At 41.9% G+C, this 5,934-nt stretch overlaps 2 pseudogenes; both read left to right on the forward strand.

Moving 5' to 3' along the window:
* The first annotated feature begins 997 nt into the window (after positions 1-997).
* LOC120595807 (uncharacterized) lies at positions 998-1,116 on the forward strand (annotated as a pseudogene).
* Positions 1,117-3,068: 1,952 nt separating this feature from the next.
* Positions 3,069-3,187, forward strand: LOC120595937 (uncharacterized; annotated as a pseudogene).
* The last annotated feature ends 2,747 nt before the right edge of the window (positions 3,188-5,934 follow it).

Here is a 5,934-nt window from a genome sequence, read left to right on the forward strand (position 1 = left end):
AAATAAATTATGAGTGATATCATGCAGAAAATCTCAGTAAATTTCAAAAAGCAAGTGTCGTATAGATTTTGATCTCTGAATGCAACACAATTAGGTTAAAAGTTAATAATAAATATTCTCTACTAAGACAACTAAAAGCTCATCAATGAAGAAGAACTGGAATATGCAATGGAATATTATATGGCATTTAATAATGCAGATTAGGAGATATATATATTAGTGGTCTATTGGTTCTTTCTATAATGGGCTAATAGCAAATATTTTAGGCTTTGGGGCCATATAGTCTGTGCCCCCACTATTAAATCTGCCTTTGTAGTGCTAAAACAGCCAAAGACAATACGTAAATGAATGGGCATGACTGTTTTCCAATAAGAGTTTATTTATAAACATATGCTACAAAAACTTTTTGATTTTTTTAGCTATTTGAAAATTTCAAAACCAATCTCAGCTTATAGGCCATATGAAAACAGGGAGCAGGCCGGATTTGGCCCACAAGCCCCCGTTTGCTCACCAGTGACATAGATGAATCTCAGCAACAAAATATTAGGTTAAGAGAAGCCCCAAAAGATAACATGTAGATGAGACTCTTTGGTAAATTAAAGTTTAAAAATTCAAATAAAAAACTATATACATACATATTTACATGTCTACATATATTGGTCTGATGCCTCTCCTTGGCCACAATGAATTCACTTATCAGAGAAGAAGACTATTTTTTATTAGCCACAGGACTTCAGGTCACAAATTATACAAAAGTAATAAAATGACTATATATAGTTATATATATAGTCTTATTTATAAATATAAATACAAAATTCATATATTTGCTCTTTAGAAATATATACCACATGAAAAAGACACAATGAATGCAGAATTTGGCACAGCAGTTATCTCTAATGAAAGGAAACAAGCAGACAGAAGGGAGGGCCATGATGTGGGTTATTGCCAGAGCCCTGGATCTCATTTGGGATAGTGGGCTATACAAAATGATTATACAGTCTACGGCCATGCCACCCTGAACAAGCCGGATCCCGTCTGATCTCGGAAGCTAAGCAAGGTCGGGACTGGTTAGTACTTGGATGAGAGACCACCTAGGAAGACCAGGTGCTGCAGGCATTAAAAAAAAATGACTATACAAAAATGGGCCACACATGGACAATGGTGACAGTGTGTGACAGAACAAAGATTATTATTAATCCAATTCTGTGTACTTGAGACTCACCAAAAGAAAAAAACAGTAAGAATTAGGTAGATTTAGGCAAAGGGGTGTGTAAAAAGAGGTAGGAGAAATTATTCAGGTAGAGAGAATCTGGTGTACAAGAGCCCAGAGGAAGGATTCAGGGAACCAGAAGGAGTCTGTATGGTTGCCTCTGAGAGAGTAGAGGGGAGAGAGGTGTGTAAAGGGGATGGCGAGCCAGGAAGGGGCCAGATCACACAGGGCCCGAAGGTACTTGGGTTTATATCCCAAGAGCGATGAGAAACCACTGATAGGTTTTAAGAGGATGAGGAAGGACTAATAAAGATGCTGAGCTGTCTTGGATACACAGAACACTGATGTTTGTAAATAGATAGTATCTTAAATGAGGAAAACAAAGTTTACTACACCTCAGCGGTAGTCATCATGAAAACCAACGGCACACTTTGTCATTTTGGTGGAGTTTTCATTCTGTAACAGATCAAACTGTTTCTAACAAACAAGTCGATTATGGTGGGAGCTAACTTATCTGCAGTAAGTGTTGGTAGTCCGATCTCATTAGTACTGAGGTCTGGGGACTTGGTGAAGACTTCAGTGGACCCTTCCCTAAGGGAGCCTGTGTGTCGTGGGAAAGAAGCAGTGGTGATGGCTGGCAGGTGGGTGTCGGGCGAATATCATAACCGAATGCCTAAATGACATTTACATATATGCCCTGGAAGGTTAAAAAAGTGATAAGAACTGATTTACAGATTTAGGGAAAAGGGAGTTTTCTCCTACATTCCCTCCTCCAGTCCCAAATAGAATAATATTTTACTATCAGCCACAAGAAACTCAGGTTACAAGTCAAACAAAGGTAGTAAAATGTCCAACTGATCCATTCTTGTTGCTTTCGCTAGCTTATTACCCCTATCGAACTGGTTCAGTTCATAATAGCTCTCCTTTGGCCACCAAGAAGCCCCAATATTACAGTCCTGGCTCTCAGGGACACCTCACACTCTGGCTAGGCCCAGGTCACCCCAGAGTGTGCATTCATTCATCTCTCTCATTAGAGATATCTCAGTCCAGAGAAAGTTTAAGAAGCTCTGGGGACTACTCAGCCTTTGACAAACAGGCTGGCATCTTAACCTCATCACTTCCAAGCAGTGTGACTGTAGACAAGCACCTGTTCTGAGCCTCATCAATTAAAAGGTGATAATAATACCTGGGACATTGTAATAATCAAAGGAAATAGAAGAATGCATGTCCAATAAACATCCCCCATCCTTTTTCCCAGAAATTTCTGTCTACCTTTGTGTTTATGTCCCACGTCTATCCTGGAGTGAGTAGAGCGAATCAAGTGAAGAGGCAGAGACGAGAGTGGTTTGATATAAGCTGTTTCGCAAAAGATCTGAATTCTGGGATGTAATGTGAGGAAACACTGATGTCACGTGCCAGAGAAAAGAAGTCAAAACATGGGGACTAGTTTCCCTAGGAATTATTGCTTGGGGAATTACTTAAGTGATGCCATTTCTTTCTGACATCCTCAGGGCACCCTCCAAATCCAGATTGCTTATTTTAATCTTAAATTTGTTCTGACTTTTCCAGGGGCAGATGGAAAAGTCTGAGGATTCTCCATTCCTGTAAACAGTGATGCCACTGTTCTCCCATCTTAGCCATTAATGCTCATCAAGGAGAAAAAGGATATTGTTTCCTTGGTCAAGGAAACCAAAACCTTTGATCTTCTTATTGAGTTGCTTGCAGACTTGTTGTCCCATAAGAACAACAGGACAGATTTGCCCAAACTGCTGGGGAAATGTTTTCTCTCTCTGGGGAACAATAACATCGGCAGATTTAGAGTTGCTCTGGGCGGGGGCGGTCAAAATCCTGAATTTTTGTCTACAGTCACGCCACGCTGAACAAGCCCAATCCCTTCTGATCTCGGAAGCTAAGCAGGGTCGGGCCTGGTTAGTACTTGGATGGGAGACCAGCTGGGAAGTCCAGGTGCTGTAGGCATAAAAAATAAAAAATAAAGGATTGTAAGCTGACAAGGTCCTTGCAATCTGTGTGGTCAACCAAAGATTGCATCACCTAAAAAAAATAAATAATTAAATAAAATCCTGAATTTTCTTTTTTGGCCATCTTTGTAAATCATTTGGCCTGTTGAGCCTTGGTGTCTAGACAATGACAAGCTACATCAGAAGACAATAACCATGATAATGAGTCCCTAACGTGATCTCGCATGGCCCTCAAAATAATACTCTGAAGTTGGGTGCAGGTATCAGTCCCATTGTTTAGATGAAACAACTGTGTTAGAGAACACAAAGTCACATGACCTGGAGGTGGCAAAACCAAGCCTATTGACTCCGAGTGTGAATTTTATTCTAATTTACAGGGCCTTTTAAGTAAATCATTACTTATCAAACTAAAAACCAAAGTGAAGAGTTGTTGGGTTTTTCACATTTAGTTTCTATCTGTAGGAAAACCAACACAAAGAGGAGAAGGAGAAAGAGGAAAAAAGCACAGTAGAGAAAAACTATTGTGCCTTCTCTATAACTCACATTCCAATCTTGAAAAACTCATTGAAAAAGAACCAAAAAAATATAGATTTGTTTTATCAGATTGAAAGTAAAAGAAAAACAACTCCTGTTCCAAAATAATAAAACTGGGAGAAGACAATGATGAAGACAAAAATGTGAGGCTCACTGCTAATAATACTCAAGAAGGCCTCTCTCCAGGGTCACGCTAGCCTCTCAGGGTGCTTCAATTTATTGCCTCTTTTTGATCAGCCTTCATTTCTCCATCTTGCCTACACAGAGATAAAGAGAAAGCACTAGGGAAAGGTTCTGCTGAAATCCAGCAATGTCATTCTCGGACACTCCGTGACCCACAGGTTATTCCATAACGCCGGTCTCAACACAGGAAGAGGCCAAACCTGTGCCAACGTCTCAATAAATTCATCGGTTTCTAGCCATCTCCACTTTTCTTTCCAAATGCACACAAGCTGTATTAGAGGCTTATCAAAGGTAGATATTACATACACTATTGTATCGCTGGTGGAATTGACCCCACACAGGCACTTTTGGAAAGCTGTGACTGATCTACCAACCTGCAGCAGTGACACACACTAGCAGAGCTGGGTATGTGCTGCCTACTGTGGCCACTCTTTTATTAGGTCAGAGCCTGTGACTCCACCTCAGGACTCTAACAAAGGAGCAAGAACCCAAAAGTAAAAATTTTCATTTGAAAGAAAACAAATTCTTCTCAAAACATGGTTTTTTTTTTCAACTCAAAGTAAGCGCCAGATGTTTTTAGATTGAAGGTCAAACGAGGTTCATGAAGCATACTCCACTGACCAATGGGAACTTTAAGCTAGTGTTTTGCATGCCAAGTGCTACAGACCCCAACTCAACAGCCCCTTCTTTTTAAGGTCATACAAGGTTCTAGAAAACGGTCCATGAATACCACATAGAGATCCCCGGGCCAAAGTCTACTCCAAGCTGTTCATTCATAACAAGTCCACAGGGAACCAGATTGTCCAAGACTCTCCACATGGGCTTACTGCTCCCGCCCCAGGGCCCTTACCTGGGGGTGGGGACTTACAGGGGGGACTGGGAGCACGGTTCTGTTACAGGCTGACTGATTAAATCCAGGCGCTCTGTTTATTTCAGAGTGCAAAAAAACACACCGAGAACTTACAACTTATATTACAGACAGGAAACGGCACTCCAGAGACACCCATGTCTGAAACTCGAAGACCCTTCGGGGCCTCTTCTCAAACAGGGGCCGATTCTTCCCTGGCTGGGGCCTGTTTCTGTGCCTCTGGATAGAAAGGATATTTCTGTCTTCTCGCCCTGGGCAGTTCAGGCTCTGCTGGCTATAAATTACGTATTTTAAATGTACTTAGTCTTCCTTTCTTCGTACATTTAGAAGCAGATGGTTTAAACTTAAACCCAGCCAGGCTCTCTCAAAAGAGACAGTCCTTATAAACCGCCATTAAAATCCCCTTAAAAATGTCTTCTTAATGCACAGCAAGAACAAGGCGGTATCTGGGCAGCCAGAGGACTGGGGAGGGAGGGGGACTGTGAGGCGGTCTCAGCCTCATGAAGTGTAGTAACTTTCCAGGGCTTGTTGAGACACAGAGTTTGGAAGGGGACCGTGCGAATGGGATTTCTGAGTCCTTGGTATCAAAGAGACTCACTCTCAAGTACCTACTCCCTCCCTCGCACGCACACACATCATAGCTGGCCTCCTCGCCCTGTCTCTCATATCAATATCTCTGTGGAAATTTTTAAAAAGAAGAACAACTCTTTTCTTTCTTCCCTGATGGATTAGGAGCCCCAGGCTCTTCTGCATTTTCACTGGTGAAATGGGCCAGCAAGAAAACATAAGATCTCATCATCTCCTTCGAAAGTCTAACTACCCAATGTGCACATCTCACTTGCAGGCTGAGATCCCTTCAACTCGTGTGCACCAGAGAGCACCAAAATTAGCAACAAGAATCCCACTGTGAAGCAAGCTGGCACTTCTGTGTGTGCCTCACTCCCTCAGCTGTCAAAGGCAGGAGAGGACAGGTTGACCTCTCAGGTTTATTCCAGCTCCAGAGCTGCACTCATCATGTGCTCCCATGTTCAAGAAGGCTGCTGCCTCTGGAGCCTTTGCTTTAAACTCTCTTCCATAACCCAGCAATGAATGCAAACGATGGGGAAAATGAGAGAAGGAAACTGGCTAACATGTGATAGTGATAAACCCACTTCAGAGCC

The sequence above is a fragment of the Pteropus medius genome, unplaced genomic scaffold (genome assembly GCF_902729225.1).
Source record: "Pteropus medius unplaced genomic scaffold, Ma_sr-lr_union100, whole genome shotgun sequence".
Lineage (NCBI taxonomy): Eukaryota > Metazoa > Chordata > Mammalia > Chiroptera > Pteropodidae > Pteropus > Pteropus medius.